Here is a 22523-nt window from a genome sequence, read left to right as displayed (position 1 = left end):
TTATGGCATCCAGTTCCATAACTTCATAGCAGATAGATGGGGAAACAATGGAAACAGTGAGAGACTATTTTTTGGGCTCCAAAATCACTGCAGATGGTGACTGCAGCTATGAAATTAAAAGACGCTTGTTCCTTGGAAGAAAAGCTATGACCAACCTAGACAGCATATTAAAAGGCAAAGACATTATTTTGCTGACAAAGGTTCATCTAGTCAAAGCTCTGGTTTTTCCAGTAGTCGTGTATGGACATGAAAGTTGGACCATAAAAAAGCTGAGCAATGAAGAACTGATGCTTTTGAACTGTGGTGTTGAAGAAAACTCTAGAGAGTCCCTTGGACTACACGGAGATCAAACCAGTCAATCCTAAAGGAAATCAGTCCTGAATATTCATTAGAAGGACTGATGATGAAGTTGAAGCTCCAATACTTGGGTCACCTGATGTGAAGATCTGACTCATTGGAAAAGCTCCTGATGCTGGGAAAGGCTGAAGGCAAAAAGAGAAGGGGGTGGCAGAGGATGAGATGGTTATATAGCACTACTGAATCAATGGACACAAATTTGAGCAAACTCATTCCAGATGAACCTGGCAGGCTGTAGTCCATGAGGTTGCAAAGAGTAAGACACAACATTTTGACTGAACAACAACAGCAAGGGTCTTTGTAGATGTACTCAAATTAAAATGAGGTCCTGTTGGGTTAGGGTGACATCTAAATCTAATAAGTGGCATATTCATAAAAAGAGGAAAATTCAGACTGAGACTCACAGGGAGACACATGGAAGATTGCCATGTGATGCAGGAGGTAAAAATTGGAGTGATTCAGCTACAAGACAAAGAATACTAAGGATTGGTGGTAACCACAAGAAGTTGGGAAAGGCAAGAAGTGATTCTTCCATAGAGTTTCCATGAAATTCTAATCTCCAGAACTGTGAAAAAATACATTTCTACTATTAAGTCATATAGTTGGTGGTAATTTGTCACACTAGCTGTCAGAAACAAATATAGTCCCCCAATAGTCTCAACATGTGCATCTATGAACCGAAGCATGGGAGCGAGATGAGTTCTCTCATCATCACCTTATGTGACTCATCTGTGGAATTTATGCCTCCTGCTCAACAGAACTGGTTGTGCCCAAATAGAATCTCCTGTTTCCTGGAGTAGAGATGATGGTAGTGGTGGAGAGGGCCCACAAGGGGATGTACTAGTTCTCTATACCTAAAGCTATAATAATAATTATTATTTTTTAATTTAATTTAATTTAATTTTTTAACTTTACAATATTGCATTGGTTTTGCCATATATGAACATGAATCTGCCACAGGTAGGGAGAATGGCAAAGCTATAATTATTAATACAACCTGCTCATTTGGGCATTTCCTGCTACAATAACGACAGACAGAGAAAAGACTGATGATACTGATGTGTTAATTGATCCAAGTTATCATGAAGAATTAGAATTGCTGAAACAAAGGGTTCAGATAAGAGTATATGTGGCATCTAAATGAATCACTGTTGTATCTCTTGGTATTTCCATGTCCAATGATAATGGTGAAGAGGTAACTGTCATAACCATTGCTTGACAAGGGCAAAGCAACTAGGGATGCACATCCTTTAAGGATGATGTTCTGGATTACTCCATCAGGCAAGCAGTCTAGATCAACTGAAGTGCTGGCTGAATGTGAGAAAAATCTAGGATTGGTTTTGCTAGAGGTGGATAAAGACTGTCAATTACTATTTCAAGACCTGCTGTTTGTTTCACTATGTCTTTTGTACTGAGCACATGCAGACTGTGGCTATTCACTACCTTGTGAAGTGAAGTGAAGCCGTTCAGTTGTGTCCAAATCTTTGCAACCCCATGGACTGTAGCCCACCAGGCTCCGCCATCCATAGGATTCTCCAGGCAAGAATACTGGAGTGGGTTGCCATTTCCTTCTTCAGGGGATCTTCCCGACCCAGAGATCGAACCCAGGTCTCCGGTATTGCAGGCAGACGCTTTAACCTCTGAGCCACCAGGTAAGCCACGTATTCACTACCTTAAAAAGGACTAAAATGTTGGACCTAATAGAGAGCTAAATGATAGAACTCCTTATTGCGAAATTCAGACTTAAATTGAAGAAAGTATGGAAAACCACTAGACCATACAGGTATGACCTAAATCAAATCCCTTATGATTATACAGTGGAAGTGAGAAATAGATTTAAGGGACTAGATCTGATAGATAGAATGCCTAATGAACTATGGAATGAGGTTCGTGACATTGTACAGGAGACAAGGATCAAGACCAACCCCATGGAAAAGAAATGCAGAAAAGCAAAATGGCTGTCTGGGGAGCCCTTACAAATAGCTGTGAAAAGAAGAGAAGTGAAAAGCAAAGGAGCAAAGGAAAGATATAAGAATCTGAATGCAGAGTTCCAAAGAATAGCAAGAAGAGATAAGAAAGACTTCTTAAACAATCAATGCAAAGAAATAGAGGAAAACAACAGAATGGGAAAGACTAGGGATCTCTTCAAGAAAATCAGAGATACCAAAGGAACATTTCATGCAAAGATGGGCTCGATAAAGGGCAGAAATGGTATGGACCTAACAGAAGCAGAAGATATTAAGAAGAGATGGCAAGAATACACAGAAGAACTGTACAAAAAAGATCTTCACGACCCAGATAATCACTATGGTGTGATCACTGACCTAGAGCCAGACATCCTGGAATATGAAGTCAAATGGGCCTTAGAAAGCATCACTACAAACAAAGCTAGTGGAGGTGATGGAATTCCAGTTGAGCTCTTTCAAATCCTGAAAGATGATGTTGTGAAAGTGCTACACTCAATATGCCAGCAAATTTGGAAAACTCAGCAGTGGCCACAGGACTGGAAAAGGTTGGTTTTCATTCCAAGCCCAAAGAAAGGCAATGCCAAAGAATGCTCAAACTACCGCACAATTGCACTCATCTCACACGCTAGTAAAGTAATGCTCAAAATTCTTCAAGCCAGGCTTCAGCAATTTGTGAACCGTGATTGACCCAGATGTTCAAGCTGGTTTTAGAAAAGGCAGAGGAACCAGAGATCAAATTGCCAACATCTGCTGGATCATGGAAAAAGCAAGAGAGTTCCAGAAAAAACATCTATTTCTGCTTTATTGACTATGCCAAGGCCTTTGACTGTGTGGATCACAATAAACTGTGGAAAATTCTGAAAGAGATGGGAATACCAGACCACCTGATCTGCCTTTTGAGAAATCTATATGCAGATCAGGAAGCAACAGTTAGAACTGTATGTGGAACAACAGACTGGTTCCAGATAGGAAAAGGAGTATGTCAAGGCTGTATACTGTCACCCATCTCATTTAACTTATATGCAGAGTACATCATGAGAAACGCTGGGCTGGAAGAAGCACAAGCTGGAATCAAAATTGCTGGGAGAAATATCAATAACTTCAGATATGCAGATGACAACACCCTTATGGCAGAAAGTGAAGAGGAACTCAAAAGCCTCTTGATGAAAGTGAAAGAGGAGAGTGAAAAAGTTGGCTTAAAGCTCAACATTCAGAAAACGAAGATCATGGCATCTGGTCCCATCACTTCAAGGAAATAGATTGTGAAACAGTGGAAACAGTGTCAGACTTTATTTTTTTGAGCCCCAAAATCACTGCAGATGGTGACTACAGCCATGAAATTAAAAGACCCTTACTCCTTGGAAGGAAAGTTATGACCAACCTAGATAGCATATTCAAAAGCAGAGACATTACTTTGCCAACAAAGGTCCGTATAGTCAAGGCTACGGTTTTTCCTGTGGTCATGTATGGATGTGAGAGTTGGACTGTGAAGAAGGCTGAGCGCCAAAGAATTGATGCTTTTGAACTGTGGTGTTGGAGAAGACTCTTGAGAGTCCCTTGGACTGCAAGGAGATCCAACCAGTCCATTCTGAAGGAGATCAGCCCTGAGATTTCTTTGGAAGGAATGATGCTAAAGCTGAAACTCCAGTACTTTGGCCACCTCATGCAAAGAGTTGACTCATTGGAAAAGACTCTGATGCTGGGAGGGATTGGGGGCAGGAGGAGAAGGGGATGACAGAGGATGAGATGGCTGGATGGCATCACTGACTCAATGGACGTGAGTCTGGGTGAACTCTGGGAATTGGTGATGGACAGGGAGGCCTGGCGTGCTGCAATTCATGGGGTTGCCAAGAGTCGGACAGGACTGAGCGACTGAACTGCACTTAAGTGATAGAACGGTGGACAGTATTAAACACCTGTGTGCCATTTCAATCCGTTCACTCTCATTTCCTATTCCAGCCACTTCTGTAGCAGCGTCTTCCATGTAGGCTTTGACTAGCTTCGTATGGTGAAGTTTGATAACACTTCTACTTGGGCCAACACTAAATACTTCTTGCTTCCTTTCTCAAGGCTTTGCTAATGCCACTACTGGGGACACTTGTTGAAATCTACTTGACATTTTTGCCCATGAAGCCATCCATTTAGCAAAGGGAGGAGTTAATGGATAAATATGTCTTCTTATCAAATCTAAAGTGTAAGGGCTTCCCTGGTGACTCAGATGGTAAATAATCCGCCTGCAGTGCAGGAGACCTGAGTTTGATCCCTGGGTCAGGGAGATCCTCTGGAGAAGGGAATGGCTAACCACTCCAGTATTCTTGCCTGGAGAATTCCATGAACAGAGGAACCTGGCAGGTTACAGTCCATGGGGTCACAAAGAGTTGGATATGACTGAGCAACTACCACTTTGAGACTCACTTCATACTATTCTTCACAATGTCTCATGGAGGTGAATATCAGATGCTCATCTTTAGGGTCAACTGAAGTTTCCATATTGTCTTTTCTTACTCCCCTGTTTTACTCCCTCTTAACATTTTTCCCTCTTCAGAGCATTACTTCCCCAATAAATTACCCATATGCCAGTCTTTTTCTCAGCCTCTTCTTTTGAGGAAACACAATCTAAGTTAAAAAAAGATTTAATATTTATTCTGCCTTAGGCATAAGTATCTGACAGCATTTTGAGGTTACTTTGCTAAGAATATGTACAGTTCAACAGAGTAAACATTTATGTTAAAAGGGCTGACTCCTCATATGGGTTTTCAGACACTGGTGATCCCTGATAAAGCATTTTTGCATTGAGGGATCTTCTTTACACTTTTCAACTACAGCAGGATCTCAGAGTGACTTATTTAGTTCATTCTGGGTTCTTAACCATTTATTCAGACTTCTAGCATCTAAGTAATAGTGTAGTGTAGTGTTAGTTGCTCAGTCATGTCCAACTCTTTGCTATCTAAGTAATAATAACTCCCAATAACTTCCTGCAGAAGACACAGCTTGAGATAAGAATGCCAAAAACACATGAATGTTAGAATGCTCTACTGCCTTTCACAGTAGGTTTCAGGAAAATGTATTTGGCTATCTGATCTCTGACTTCATCCCAACAGGGTTTCACCCATTTTCAGTCATATTAAGTCTTCATGGAAAAAAGCAAATTTGTTCCTTGGTTAACTGCAGCTGTTTCATTTGTCTTGTTTCATATAGAACTTAAAACACTCCATTAATTTGGTTCATACTGCTTTAAGAGCTAATTTACTACACTTTATCTGACTTACTCCTATTTGTCACCAAGGAGAATTGTACCTATTTTAATAATCCATGACATTCAGCATGAGTAGGGTAATGTCTTGCAGAATATGGAAGGTGCCTGCACGGAAGTCCCAGCACCTGGTGGATTAGACTCTCTTTGTGTGAAGACACCCCTTTGGGGCACTTAAAAATATTTTGTGGGAGATGGAAGAAACCAGATTAGATTCATAGGTCCTGAATTTTGGGAGGTGTTAAGACCTCGAAAAATTCGCATTATTCCTATTAATGTGTTTTTTCCCCAACATTTATTAGACTAATAAGTGCTGTGTGAACTCAGGTCACATTATTATCCTCATTTTCAAGTGAAAAAATTGAGGCACAATTGGCACAAATTATGTGCTTGGAGCCATTTGACTGAAAGGTGTTAAGATAGGAATACAATTCAATTTCGACCTCTAACTTTTTTGTTCAGTTCAGTTCAGTTCAGTCACTCAGTCGTGTCCGAATCTTTGCGACCCCATGAATCGCAGCACGCCAGGCCTCCCTGTCCATCACCATCTCCCGGAGTTCACGCAAACTCACATCCATCGAGTCGGTGATGCCATCCAGCCATCTCATTCTCTGTCATCCCCTTTGCCTCCTGCCCCCAATCCCTCCCAGCATCAGAGTCTTTTCTAATGACTCAACTCTTCGCATGAGGTGGCCAAAGTATTGGAGTTTCAGCTTTAGCATCATTCCTTCCAAAAAACACCCAGGGCTGATCTCCTTTAGAATGGACTGGTTGCATCTCCTTGCAGTCCAGTGGACTCTCAGGAGTCTTCTCCAACACCAAAGTTCAAAAGCATCAATTCTTCAGCACTCAGCTTTCTTCACAGTCCAACTCTTGCATCCATACATGACCACAGGAAAAACCATAGCCTTGACTAGACGGACCTTTGTTGGCAAAGTAATGTCTCTGCTTTTCAATATGCCATCTAGGTTGATCATAACTTTTCATCCAAGGAGTAAACGTCTTTTAATTTCACCACCATCTGCAGTGATTTTGGAGCCCAAAAAGATAAAGTCTGACACTGTTTCCACTATTTCCCCATCTATTTCCCATGAAGTGATGGGACCAGATGCCATGATCTTCCTTTTCTGAATGCTGAGCTTTAAGCCAAAATTTTCACTCTCCTCTTTCACTCTCATCAAGAGGCTTTTTAGTTTGTCTTCACTTTCTGCCATATGGGTGGTGTCATCTGTATATCTGAGGTTATTGACATTTCTCCCAGCAATTTTGATTTCAGCTTGTGCTTCTTCCAGTCCAGCGTTTTTCATGATGTACTCTGCATATAAGTTAAATAAGCAGGGTGACAATATCCAGCCTTGACGTACCCCTTTTCCTATTTGGAACCAGTCTGTTGTTCCATGTCCAGTTCTAACTGTTGCTTCCTGACCTGCATACAGGCTTCTCAAGAGGCAGGTCAGGTGGTCTGGTATTCCCATCTCTTTCAGAATTTTCCACAGTTTATTGTGATCCACACAGTCAAAGGCTTTGGCATAGTCAATACAGCAGAAATAGATGTTTTTTTCTGGAACTCTCTTGCTTTTTCCATGATCCAGTGGATGTTGGCAATTTGATCTCTGGTTCCTCTGCCTTTTCTAAAACCAGCTTGAACATCTGGAATTTCACGGTTCACGTATTGCTGAAGCCTGGCTTGAAGAATTTTGAGCATTACTTTACTAGCGTATGAGATGAGTGCAATTATGCGGTAGTTTGAGCATTCTTTGGCATTGCCTTTCTTTGGGCTTGGAATGAAAACTGACCTTTTCCAGTCCTGTGGCCACTGCTGAGTTTTCCAAATTTGCTGGCATATTGAGTGCAGCAATTTCACAGCATCATCTTTCAGGATTTGAAATAGCTCAACTGGAATTCCATCACCTCCACTAGCTTTGTTTGTAGTGATGCTTTCTAAGGCCTGCTTGACTTCACATTCCAGGATGTTTGGCTCTAGGTGAGTGATCATGCCATCGTGATTATCTGGGTCATGAAGATCTTTTTTGTACAGTTCTTCTGTGTATTCTTGCCACCTCTTCTTAATATATTCTGCTTTTGTTAGGTCCATACCATTTCTGTCCTTTATCGAGCCCCTCTTTGTATGAAAGATTCCCTTGATATCTCTAATTTTCTTGAAGAGATCACTAGTCTTTCCCATTCTGTTGTTTTCCTCTATTTCTTTGCATTGATTGCTGAAGAAGGCTTTCTTATCTCTTCTTGCTATTCTTTGGAACTCTGCATTCAGATGTTTATATCTTTCCTTTTCTCCTTTGCGTTTCACTTCTCTTCTTTTCACAGCTATTTGCAAGTCCCCCCCAGACAGCATTTTGCTTTTTTGCATTTCTTTTCCATGGGGATGGTCTTGATCCTTGTCTCCTGTACAATGTCACAAACCTCCGTCCATAGTTCATCAGGCACTGTATCAGATCTAGTCCCTTAAATCTATTTCTCACTTCCACTGTATAATCATAAGGGATTTGATTTAGGTCATACCTGAGTGGTCTAGTGGTTTTCCCTACTTTCTTCAATTTAAGTCTGAATTTGTCAATAAGGAGCTCATGATCTGAGCCACAGTCAGCTCCCAGTCTTGTTTTTGCTGACTGTATAGAGCTTCTCCATTTTTGGCAGCAAGGAATATAATCAGTCTGATTTCGGTGTTGACCATCTGGTGATGTCCATGTGTAGAGTCTTCTCTTGTGTTGTTGGAAGAGGGTGTTTGCTATGACCAATGTGTTCTCTTGGCAAAATTCTATTAGCCTTTGCCCTGCTTCATTCCGTATTCCAAGGCCAAATTTTCCTGTTACTCCAGGTGTTTCTTGACTTCCTACTTTTGCATTCCAGTCCCCTATAATGAAAAGGACATCTTTTTTGGTTGTTAGTTCTAAAAGGTCTTGTAGGTCTTCATAGAACCGGTCAACTTCAGCTTCTTCAGCATTACTGGTTGGAGCCTAGACTTGGATTACTGTGATATTGAATGGTTTGCCTTGGAAATGAATAGAGATCATTCTGTCATTTTTGAGATTGCATCCAAGTACTGCATTTCAGACTCTTTTGTTGACCATGATGGCTACTCCATTTCTTCTAAGGGATTCCTGTCCGCAGTAGTAGATATACTGGTCATCTGAGTTAAATTCACCCATTCCCATCCATTTCAGTTCACTGATTCCTAGAATGTCAACATACACTCTTGCCATCTCCTGTTTGACCACTTCCAATTTGCCTTGATTCATGGACCTGACATTCCAGGTTCCTATGCAATATTGCTCTTTACAGCATCAGACCTTGCTTCTATCACCAGTCACATCCACAGCTGAGTATTCTTTTTGCTTTGCTCCATCCCTTCATTCTTTCTGGAGTTATTTCTCCACTGATCTCCAGTAGCATATTGGGCACCTACTGATCTGGGGAGTTCCTCTTTCAGTATCCTATCATTTTGCCCTTTCATACTGCTCATGGGGTTCTCAAGGCAAGAATACTGAAGTGGTTTGCCATTCCCTTCTCCAGTGGACAACATTCTGTCAGATCTCTCCACCATGACCCACTCGTCTTGGGTGGCCCCACAGGGCATGGCTTAGTTTCAGTTAGTTAGACAAGGCTGTGGTCCTAGTGTGATTATATTGACTAGTTTTCTGTGAGTATGGTTTCAGTGTGTCTGCCCTCTGATGCCCTCTCGCAACACCTACCATCTTACTTGGGTTTCTCTTACTTTGGACGTGTGGTATCTCTTCACGGCTGCTCCAGCAAAGCGCAGCTGCTGCTCCTTACCTTGGATGAGGGGTATCTCCTTACCTTGGCCCCTCCTGACCTTGAATGTGGAGTAGCTCCTCTCAGCCCTCCTGCGCCTGTGCAGCCACCACTTCTTGGACCTGAGGTAGCTCCTCCCGGCTGCTATTCCTGGCCTCGGGTGTGGGGTAGCTCCTCCCGGCTGCCGCCCCTGGCCTCCGGCCGGGGATAGTTCCTCTCGTCCACTGCCCCTGACCTTTGGACACTTGGTAGCTCCTCTTGGCTACCGCCCCTGATCTCAGACGTGGGGTAGCTCCTCCTGGCCGCCGCCCCTGACCTCGGACGTGGGGTGGCTCCTCTCGGCCGTTCCCGCGCCATCACAGCCTGTCACTCTCGGCCGCTGCCCCTGACCTCGGACTTGGGGGTAGCTTCTCTCGCCCGCACTTGTGTGCCGTGACTCTTGTGTTAGTCATTGTTATTTGGTCCTGAGCAAGTTCATTTGCTGGAAGTTCAAATTTCCCAAAGTTCTCTGTTTCTTACAAATTTTAGGTAGCTTTGATTCTTCTTTATCAGTTATTGTTTTTCATGTTTTCAGGGCTTGTTTTCTGTCTTTTCCTTTTTTTTTCAAATTTGTTTTTATTGGAGGATAATTGCTTTACAATATTATATTGTTTTCTGCTGTACAACAATAAGAATCAGATAAAGTGTATATATATCCCTTTCTCCTTGAGCCTACCTCTCACCCTTTGCATCCCATCCCTCTGTGTCATCACAGATAACAGAACTGAATTCCCTGTGCCATATAGTGGCTTCCCACTAGCCATCTATTTTATACATGGTAGTATATGTATGTTGATGCTAATCTCTTAATTTTTCCCACCCTTTCCTTCCCCCACTGTGCTCACAAGTTTGTTCTTTATGTCTGTCTCTCTCTGTTCCTGCCCTGTAAATCGGTTCATCAGTACCATTTTTCTAGATTCCATACATATGTTGAAATATGACATTTGCTTTTCTCTTTCTGACTTACTTCACACTGTATGACAAACTCTAGGTTCATCCACCTCACTACTTCTGACTATTTTGTTCCTTTTTATGGCTGAGTAATATGCATTATATATATATATACCACAACTTCTTTATCCATTCATATATCAGTGAACATTCTGTCTATTCTTATATGTAGTTTTCAAAGCTTCACCCACAGTGCCCTCTCTTTCATAAGGTGTGAATCTCTACCCATGAAATTTGGAGCAATTGGAATGTGGCTAGTGAGAACTGAGATGAGTCGTAAATGTAAATAATACACTGGATTTCAAAGAATAAATATGAAAACAAAATGATAAAATATCTCATATATATATATATATTTCTATTGATTTCACATTGAAATGGTGATATATAGGTTTGTTGTTTTGTTGCTGAGTCATGTCTGACTCTTTTACAACCCCATGGGCTGTAGCCAGCCAGGCTCCACTGTCCATGGAATTTCCCAGGCAAGAATACTGGAGTGAGTTGCTATTTCCTTCTCCAGGGGATTTTCTTGACCCAGGGATTGAACGCTCGTCTCCTGCATTGGCAGGTGGATTCTTTACCACTGAGCCATCAGGGAAGCCCAATTTTAGAATGAGGGGCACCATTGTCCTCTTGCTTAATTTTCTCGTTGTGATGTGTTGGGCTCTTGATTTCAACATTCATTATTTCATTTCTAACATAATGCTTCTCTTCCTAAGCTAGGCCTTTTCATCTAAGATATTCCAGAGTTTTGGATGGTAGTATATACATTAGAATGCCAACTTACTATTGTGGGTAGGTAAAGAAGAAAATATCAACAGTTGATAGCAATGTTATATTTTTTTCATAATAAGGTAGACTCACTTTTACCAGCTTTTCAAAATATGCTGACAACTACCTTCATTCCTCAATCATGTATTCCCTTGCTCACATGTTTATTCTTTAATGAATATTTATTTAGTGCCTATTTTCCACATCTCACAGTACTAATTATTGTGGGTAGATAAGGAAGAAAGTATTAGGGGTTTATAGTAAAGTTATATTCCTTTTTATAATAAGGCTGACTCACTTGTTCATGTTTTCTCAGGATGACTTTCCTAACCCTTTCTGTTATTTTATAAACTCATTCTATACTTACCTGTTTTGCTCTTATTTGTTCATTCTGTTCTTATTACCTGAAAAGCTTTCCATCTTATCTCTATTTTGAACATTCAACCCCAATTCTATTTTCTCTTGAGACTTGCATATATTCCTTGTTTCCTCTTTCTTGTCCCAACAAAATCTGGATTCTCCTGATGGGGTATAAGTTACAATGAAGGATACCTAAGATGCATTATTATGGCTACCATTTCAAGTAAAAAGAGTTGGGATATTAGGGTAATTCTATCAACATATTATGTTAGCCACCTACTAAGTGGAAACTGGTTTCATTTATACTTGGCTTATTTTGTTTTGCCTCACTTTAGATATTCATTGGACATGTTTTGGTTTTCCTCTGCTGAGCTTATTCTGCTGATAAGCACATTGAATTCCTTATCTCTGATGGATTTTGCTCACTTTAAGGATTTCCATTCCTCATCTGTTCATGTGAATTTTCCCACTTTGTAAAACATTTTAAGCATAGATATATTATTAAAGTCTGTGTTGATAATTCAAACAATTGGGCAGTTTCTGGATCTGGTTCTATTGACCATTTCCTTTCTTGGAAATTGGCTGCACTTTCTTGCTTCTTCACCTGTTTAGAGATTTATGATCAAATGCCAGAAATTGCATATAAAAGACACATAGAAACTAAAGTAATAATGTTTAAACTCAGAAAAGGGGATCACTGGGTGTTGGGTGGGAGTTGAGTCAGTCCAGTCTGTGGTTGACCCAAGTATGCACTTTGTTGTTTTAGTTAGATTCATTTGGCCACTGCATCAAAAAACTGGAGGGCTGGGAAGAATCCCTCCTTTAGCAGGGATCTGAGTTCCTCAAGGGTCTGTCTCTGTTCGCCTGCCCTGCTCTCAGCACACTCTTGCCTTTGGGTGTGGATGGGGTCTGTCTCAGCTCCCCTGTCTCTCTTATAGCCACAGTTGCCTCTTACCTCATGTTTGGTGTGAGGCCAGAGGCTTCACAGGCATTTCTCAACTTCAGACTTCAATAGGCTCTGCATGCTCTTCCGTTCTTATCTCAATGATAGTAGCTGCTGTATCAATGTAAGATTAGGTGTTCCTCGAGTGCTTCTCTTGGTTCTCTTGTCCTGTCCATAGACTTCAGCAGGCCCCCATTAGATTTTTAGCATTTTGAAGCCACTCATTTTGCCTCTCCTTTTCTGAAATCCTTCAGCACAAGTTAACTGCTCCACATAGTAACTTCTTATATGGCATCTTTTTGTTTAAAACGAACAAACCATTTCACGTTCTCTCTCCAGTCTTTTTAAACAGGACAGGGAGCCTGCAAAAAGACTGTTTCTAATGTCCTGAGCATAGTATAGTACTGAGCATTTTATATACATTTATATCACTTTATCATTATAGCCATAGCTGTGAAAAGAAGAGAAGAGAAAAGCAAAGGAGCAAAGGAAAGATATAAACATCTGAATGCAGAGTTCCAAAGAATAGCAAGAAAAGATAAGAAAGCCTTCCTCAGCGATCAATGCAAAGAAATAGAGGAAAACAACAGAATGGGAAACTCTAGGGATCTCTTCAAGAAAATCAGAGATACCAAAGGAACATTTCATGCAAAGATGAGCTCGATAAAGGACAGAAATGGTATGGACCTAACAGAAGCAGAAGATATTAAGAAGAGATAGCAAGAATACACAGAAGAAGTGTATAAAAAATATGTACATGACCCAGATAATCACGATGGTGTGATCACTGACCTAGAGCCAGACATCCTGGAATGTGAAGTCAAGTGGGCCTTAGAAAGCATCACTATGAACAAAGCTAGTGGAGGTGATGGAATTCCAGTTGAGCTATTCCAAATCCTGAAAGATGATGTTGTGAAAGTGCTACACTCAATATGCCAGCAAATTTGGAAAACTCAGCAGTGGCCACAGGACTGGAAAAGGTCAGTTTTCATTCCAAGCCCAAAGAAAGGCAATGCCAAAGAATGCTCAAACTACCACACAATTGCACTCATCTCACACACTAGTAAAGTAATGCTCAAAATTCTCCAAGCCAGGCTTCAGCAATATGTGAACCGGGAACTTCCTGATGCTCAAGCTGGTTTTAGAAAAGGCAGAGGAACCAGAGATCAAATTGCCAACATCCACTGGATCATGGAAAAAGCAAGAGAGTTCCAGAAAAACATCTATTTCTGCTTTGTTGACTATGCCATAGCCTTTAACTGTGTGGATCACAATAAACTGTGGAAAATTCTGAAAGAGATGGGAATACCAGACCACCTGACCTGCCTCTTGAGAAACCTATATGCAGGTCAGGAAGCAACAGTTAGAACTGGACATGGAACAACAGACTGGTTCCAGATAGGAAAAGGAGTATGTCAAGGCTGTATATTGTCACCCTGTTTATTTAACTTATATGCAGAGTACATCATGAGAAACGCTGGACTGGAAGAAACAAAAGCTGGAACCCAGATTGTGGGGAGAAATATCAGTAACCTCAGATATGCAGATGACACCACCCTTATGGCAGAAAGTGAAGAGGAACTCAAAAGCCTCTTGATGAAAGTGAAAGAGGAGAGTGAAAAAGTTGGCTTAAAGCTCAACATTCAGAAAACGGAGATCATGGCATCCCGTCCCACCACTTTATGGGAAATAGATGGGGAAACAGTGGAAACAGTGTCAGACTTTATTTTTTTGGGCTCCAAATTCACTGCAGATGGTGACTGCAGCCATGAAATTAAAAGACACTTACTCCTTGGAAGGAAAGTTATGACCAACCTAGATAGCATATTGAAAAGCAGAGACATTACTTTGCCAACAAAGGTTCGTCTAGTCTATGGCTTTTCCTGTGGTCATGTATGGATGTGAGAGTTGGACTGTGAAGAAAGCTGAGTGCCGAAGAATTGATGCTTTTGAAGTGTGGTGTTGGAGAAGACTCTTGAGAGTCCCTTGTACTGCAAGGAGATCCAACCAGTCCATTCTGAAAGAGATCAGCTCTGGGATTTCTTTGGAAGGAATGATGCTAAAGCTGAAACTCCAGTACTTTGGCCACCTCATGTGAAGAGTTGACTCATTGGAAAAGATTCTCATGCTGGGAGGGATTGGGGGCAGGAGGAGAAGGGGAGGACAGAGGATGAGATGGCTGGACAGCATCACTGACTCGATGGACATGAGTCTGAGTGAACTCCGGGAGTTGGTGATGGACAGGGAGGCCTGGCGAGCTGCGATTCATAGGGTGGCAAAGAGTCGGACACGACTGAGCGACTGATCTGATCTGATAATACCTTTGTGCAGATAAGGAAATTAAGATTCAGAAAGGGTGAATTCACTCATCTGTTCCAAAGTAACTTAGTGTTTACTAAGATATTTTCAATACTACGATGCCCATTTAAATATTTCTGAATTTGTCAAATACTTTACATAGATCTAACATGTCTGAGCATTTAATGTGATAGTAATTCCCTGTTCTGGAGAAGGACATGGCAACCCACTCCAGTATTCTTGCCTGGAGAATCCCATGGACAAAGGAGCCTGCTGGGCTATGGTTCATGAGGTTGCAAAGAGTTAGACATGACTGAAGTGATTTGACACACACACACAGTTCCCTCTCACCAGAAGGCTATTATTAAACACTATCTAAGCATTAAGTTAAGGAAATAGATATAGTGGTGAAAATGTCTCTTAGAGATGTATCCTCATGGAGGTTACAGTCCAGTAATCACATAGAGAGTATTAATAGGAAGAGGAAAAGACACTTAAATCAACATAACTTTCATTTGGCACTAGACTCAGAAGCTCCCTGAGCTTTCTTAATTCCTTGCTTTGATTACATTATCAATAGCTCCAACTAAATGTTGAGAGCTGAGGTACTGACTACTATTATTTAATTACTTAATTGAGTTTATTTTTTGTCTTTTAATCTCATCTGGCTTTAACTACATCAATTATTAAAGATTTATGCTCTTTTTTGTTGCTTTACCATGTCTCTAACTTAGCTTTTCTATCCTTGGGGCATATCCTCCACTCAGGTACTGTTTCTTGTCTGTTTTTGGTTTAGCTATGCCCAGGTCTGCACCTTCCTTTCTGGTGGGTGACTGACTGTGACTATCAGCAGGTACTATACTATTAAATGCTCTTTTATTCTTTGATTTTGGCCCATTGACCATTTTGTCCTTGTGGAGCCACTCAGCTCTAATCAGGCTTATCTTTGGGTATATGGTTCACACTGGAAAACTTGGCTTGTGCTCTGGCAGTTCATGGAAGTTTGCCTTGCTAGGTTTTGAAGGCAGTGCCAACCTCATTACATATGATCCGTACACATGGCCATGATCTACGCTTTTGTGTGTTTTCTATATCTGTGTTCATACTGTAATAAATTGGGAGTGATAAATAAGGACAGAATAAGGCCACTAACAGTACACCAAGTAGTCCCAGGTGCTACTTCCTTTTGCTAATGTGAGGGCTTTGATCCATGGTGAAATTTCTGCAGATTTTCTCTTGGAATTCCCAAGGGGAGAAAGTAGAGTGATTTTACATATGCCATGAATGCAGCACCTTCAGCTCTCAAGAGACTACTGCTATTGTTCCTTTTATTGCTTTGGCTTTTTGGTGTTTTCTACTCCTTTTCTCACCTGTGTCTCCCATGACACTTCACAGCAGTGGTGCCTTCTGCTGATACCCATCAGAGTTGTACTGTGTCCACAGCAAGTTGAATTCCAGTGTGCCCAACCACCATGCTTGATCTCAATAGCATTCTGATATCAATGAGGGAATGGTGTCCTTTATGTGTCCTCTTCCAAGAAGGGGAGAATTATTTCTTTGTGTTTTAAAAGAAATGGCATGACAAGGTGACAGAATAGTGCTGTTCAGTGATGCTGTAAATATAGTGAAGTTTCTATGAAGAAAGTTGCACTTTCAGTTCTCTTCTCATGGAGCTCAAACGGGATTTCATAAGGCCCTGGGCCAAAGGACAAATTAGCTGACAGGTATTACTGGGCACAGGATCATTCTCCCTTCGGTACAGCTGGGTATCATAATTGGCCCAAGCTCGTACACCTTACTCTCTCCTTTGGTGGGGAGATGGGCTCATTTACAGTTGATTTTTTTCTTTTTTTTGCAGTTAATGTGCACAATTCCTGTAGATATCCAGTCCTATAGGCATGCCTTCACATGCCGAAATTCCAGAGTTAACACAATTTAGGTTCCTGTCTACCTCCCCCACTCCATCTTTATGATCTTTTTAAGTGATCACAAGTTAACTATTCTTTTTGTCTTCAATTTTTCCCTTTTATCTAATGAGGTAAGGATAGCATATTACTTCTAAATGAAGGGATGTGAAAATCTGTAAAATAGAACAATAGACTCTTATCTGTAACTTTTTCTTTGATTCATTATGCTTTTTTATGGGACTCATATAATCTTGATTTCATGTCAGATGACCAGTGCTCACATATAGGAAACTGTACATATTTAGAATTCATTAGTATCACATTTGCCATGTCTGTAGTTTGTCTTTGTGTTACTTTTAGAAGTAAACCATTTCCATATCCCAGCATCTAGTAATGTGCTGCTTGCAAAAAAAGTGACTTTTTTGTTATATATCTTTAAAAAATCAATTGAGATGACTGGGATATGGATTAAAAGGATAAAATCAGAGTTAATGTGTTATGAAGCTGATATTTTCAACATTAAATGTGAAAAAGTAATATATGGTTTGTCAGTTCAAATAGAAAGAGTAAATTGAGATAAGTTTAATGATCATTATTAGATCAGAAATGTTTGAAGGATGTGTTAACCAAATATATATATATATATATATATATATATATATATATAAAGAGAGAAAAATGAATATGTGTATTTGCCATGCTTGATAAAATAGCATTGCTACATACATGGTAGAATATAATGTACTCATTCAACTTTACTAGAGAATAGTCCTAATGAAATTTGGCATTTTTATTCATAGGCAATATAGATTCAATAACTACCATTTTGTGAAAAAAATACACTAAAGTTTTTATTAAAAATAATGACTTTGTGCTTGTTAAGTACCCATTGATTACTTAAAAACTCACACTCATTTAAGCTGGAAGAATAATTAATAGAAGAATCATTTCAGAGTTCAATTTTCCAATTACAAAGTTTATTTCTACATTTACTGTAAAAGAGACAATATTGTCGCAAAACACGAAGCTGTAATTTATCCCATTTTAACTACTTCTGTGTTTCAGGCTTTTCCTGAACATGCTGCTGCTTGCTCACCTTGACAGAAGCATTCTGGAAGTCATGTGCCAAGACGGTGATGTGTTCTGTGAGACCCCCGGAGGCCTGGCTGTGGAGAGACTGGTCCTAGCATACACTTGTGAACTACCCTGGCTTCTTGAACTGGAATTAACTTTGCAAATAATTGTGATTAACTCTGCTCAAATGTGGTCTGCTCTGACAGAGTGTAAAATTGTTGTTTGGGGTGCACAGACCATGCCTGATTAATTCACTCGTGGACACCAAGCATTCCAGAGAAGGCATAAAAATGGAGGCTAATCGAGGGCTCTAATAAACACTTTGCTTATAGTCAATTTCCATTAAAAGGCCAGATAGCCTGCATCTGTTGTGGCTATTTTTCCTGGGTGATATAAATGTCTAATGTGCCAAAGAGACCATTTTTGCTGTTATGTGCTATACTGCTGATTTGAGAAAGTGAGAACCAGAATACCTTTGCACTGGCTTTGTCACTTTAGATTCCAGACTCCTCAAGCAGTCTTCATTTTGCTGTTCTAAAAGTCAAGAGGAAATTCTCCCTTTGCAAGCTGTAAATGCAGCAAGGAATCCCCACACAAGAGCTCTGCCTGTGTTGTTCCTCAAGGGCATCAGCAGGGCTGATGGGACCATGAGTACCCCTTTTGCCAACAACATGTGAACCAGGAACTTGGGTTTGCCTTTGATCCGAAAGAAATTATATCCAACACACACATAATGTGTGAGATTAGCCATCTGTGGTAATAAACCTAAAGACTGGCAGAAAATATGTGATGGTAGAGGCATCTACCTCTACCATCTGAGGTAGAGGCATCTGCCTCTGCCATGTGAGGTAGCGGCACATCTAAGGGTGCCTAAAATTCCAACCAAGTGTACTGAGTATCATCTAAGGGGGACAAGGCTGAAAGTAACTAATTTTGTAAAAGTGAAAGTGAATGTCGCTCAGCCGTGTGTGACTCTTTGGCACCCCAAGGACTATATAGTCTATGGAATTCTCCAGGCCAGATTATTGGAGTGGGTGGCCTTTCCCTTCTCCAGGGGATCTTCCCAACCCAGGGATCGAACCCAGGTCTTCCGCATTGCAGGTGGATTCTTTACCAGCTGAGTCACCATGGAAGCCCATAATTTGGTAAGAGCATGACTAACTCATTTTATTGTACCCAGTCTGGAAAAACTAAAATGTAACAAGCTGACACAAAGTATAAGATATAGAATCCCAAAGAGTCAGAAATCACAGCATTTACTTAGGGCTAGATCCAACCAGTCCATTCTGAAGGAGATCAGCCCTGGAATTTCTTTGGAAGGAATGATGCTAAAGCTGAAACTCCAGTACTTTGGCCACCTCATGTGAAGGGTTGAGTCACTGGAAAAGACTCTGATGCTGGGAGGGATTGGGGGCAGGAGGAGAAGGGGACGAAAGAGGATGAGATGGCTGGATGGCATCACTGACTTGATGGACGTGAGTCTGAGTGAACTCCGGGAGTCAGTGATGGACAGGGAGGCCTGGCGTGCTGCGATTCATGGGGTCGCAAAGAGTCGGACACAACTGGGCGACTGATCTGATCTGAGGGATAGAAACACACACTGTAGAAGGCATCAGCTCTCTGATCATTCGAGAGGCGTTTTCTGTTGTGGCACAGAAATGGTTCGTTAGGCCTATGACTAACTCTAGACCTTGTATTTGGTAGCTTTTTTGTCTGAAACACAAGGAAATATGAAGAGATTATATCTGTATGTGGAAACCATTAAAAAACACTGTGAGTTTTAAAAGCTATAGTTGCTTTACAGTGTTGTGTTAGTTCCTGCTGTACATTGAAGTGAATCAGTTATATGTAGACATATACCCCCTCCTTCTGGCACCTCTTTCCCACCTCCCACCTGGTCCACCCATCTAGGTCACCACAGAGCACCAAGCTGAGCTCCCTGTGCTACACAACAGCTTCACACTAGCTATGCAATTTACACATGATAGTGTATATATGTCAATCCTGATTTCCCAGTTTATACCACACCTCTGCCTTGTGTCCACACATCTGCTGTCTACATCTGTATCTCTATTCCTGCCCTGTATATAGGTCCACTTGTACCATTTTTCTAGATTGCATATATATAGGTTAATATCTGAGCTTCCCTGGTGGCTCAGATGGTAAAAAATCCACCTGCAATGCAGGAGACCTGGATTCAATCCCTGGTTTGGGAAGAGTCCCTGGAGAAGGGAATCGCTACTCACACAATATTCTGGCCTGGAGAATTCCATGAACAGAGGAGCTTGTCAGGCTACAGTCCATGGAGTCACATCTGCTATTTTTTTCTCTTTCTGATTTACTTCACTCTGTATGACAGACTCTAGATCCCCACATGCATTGCAATGTTCATTGCAGCATTATTTACAATAGCCAGCAATTTACAATCGAAGCAACCTAAGTGTCCACTGATAGAAGAACGGATAAAGAAAATGTGGTACATATATACAATGGAATACTACACAGACATAAAAGGAATGAAATTGAGTCATTTGTAAAAACACTGTGATTTGAGACAGATCTTCCCATTGCTATTGATATACTAAAGAACAATTATAATTACATAATTACAGAAATTATAGAATTTATTTAAACTTGCTTTAAGATTTGGAAAGTAGTGGAAATGGGAAGTCTCCCACCATTTGTGGATGATGGCAGGCAGATTTACTGAAATAAAAGATTGGGACTTTGTCAAGAATCAATGACAGTGACAATAACAGGATTGGATTAAGTTAACTAGGTGGAAATATTGAGGCAACTAATCCCTATGGATGGTGTAAAGTGAAGTGGCTCAATCATGTCCAGCTCTTTGCGATTCCATGGACTGTCACCTACCAGGCTCCTCAACCCATGGAATTTTCCAGGCAAGAGTACTGGAGTGGGTTCACATTTCCTTCAGGGGATCTTCCCGACCCAGGGATTGAACCCAGGTCTCCCCCATTGCAGGCAGACACTTTACCGTCTGAGCCACCAGGGAAGCCCCTATGGATCATGGGTGGGATATAAATTATAAATAAACAAATTAAGTTGATAGTGAAAGATCCTGATGGCCTAACAGAAAATAAATAGTTGAAAAAAAAAAACAAAACAACCCTGTTTTATGAATAGTTACATCCAAAATTAAACTGCCAATATTCTATTCTTTGGACCATTGTGAAAATATCTGGGATCTAGCCATGTTCACTAGGTCACATATTTAGAAGAGAATATTAAAAAAATACAATATTTCTTTACAATAATGGTCTTTTATTCAACAGATATTTATGAGTATTGATGATGTGTCAGCCTCTTTGCAAAGCACTGAGGCAAAGCACTGATCTCAAAAAGCTTGAGGTGATAGAAACACATGTTCACATTATTACAGAAAATGTACCACAAAAGGGGATATGATGTAATAAGTACCAAACATGACACACACATGCACACAACGCTCAGGGTATAAGTTCCCTGAGACATCAGCAGACACTGATGACTCTTCAAGGCTATTGTTAGTCAAAGAGTCTAAACTCTAAGAGGAATTTGAGAAGGAACAATTCTGTCTTTACTCAATTATCCATCCATTTTCTCATGTTGTCACTCATTAATAAGTATTTTTGAGGACCTATTATAGTAAGGTGCTGTGCTACTTCCACTTTTTGAACAGGGCGGTGGACAAGCCATTCTGCATGGTATCAAGAGTAAAACTTAAAAAAAAATTTTTTTTAATAATTTTTATTGGAGTATAGTTGATTTACAGGGCTTCCTATGTGGCACTCTTGCCAAGGCAGGAGATGTAAGAGATGCAGATTCAATCTCTAAGTCGGGAAGATTCCCCTGGAGAAGGGCATGGCAACACACTCCAGTATTCTTGCCTGGAGAATCCCCATGGACAGAGGAGCCTGGTGGGCTATGGTCCATAGGGTCACAAAGAGTTGGACGTGACTGAAGTGACTTAGCACACAGTTGATTCACAATGTTGTGTTACTTTTAGGTGTAGAGCAAAGTGAATTGGTTTTACATATACATATATCCACTCTGTTTTTTTAAAGATTCTTTCCCCATATAGGACAGTACAGAGTACTGAATAGAGTTCCCTGTACTATCTGTGGGTTATTATTAGTTGTTGATTTTATATACAGTACTACGTTTGTCCTTTTTATTATTAATTTTTGTTCAGTTTTTAAAGCTCTTGTCCTCAAGCTTCCTCTTTTGGGTTATTCTAAATCTCTGGGCTCAGTTTTCTTCTCATGAAGTTGTTTACTAAGATGCTTTGCAAGCACCTCGAATCTCAATTGAGAGTGAGGATTTAGCCTGGGTGATTATTACCAGCTTGACCTCAGCCATTAGGGAGGGTCTCTCTCTTTTCTCTGTTCTAGCTAATTTCCTGCTCCCATAGATTCAAGATGAGAAAGGAGCTTAGTTCAAGCAAAGCAAGACACCAATTGTCAGGTTTAGAATAAGCCTTACACTAAAGAAACAAGAAATGATAACAAAGTATAGAGGTGAAGACTGGGAAAGGCTGCCCAAGCAAATGGCATTTAAGTTAGGACCTGCATGAATATTGTTTGTCCAAAGGAAGATCAGAAGAGAATTGGATATGGAGTGGGGAAGAAAAGAGAGTGTGCTAGGCAGAGAAAATGATGCTTGAGAAGGGAAACTATGGCACAACTAAAAAGCTCAAGAGAGTTTAGTATGGATGAAACTTTGGGCAGGGTATGAGTACAAGAGGAAGAATTTTAAGGAGGGGAGTGTCACTATGTGATTTCACTTTTGAAAGAATCTTTGTGGCTGCAGTGCTGAGAGCAGACTGGTAC

This window comes from Bos mutus, chromosome 3, assembly GCF_027580195.1.
Source record: "Bos mutus isolate GX-2022 chromosome 3, NWIPB_WYAK_1.1, whole genome shotgun sequence".
NCBI classification, from domain to species: Eukaryota; Metazoa; Chordata; class Mammalia; order Artiodactyla; family Bovidae; genus Bos; species Bos mutus.
Note: the sequence above shows the minus strand (reverse complement) of the source record.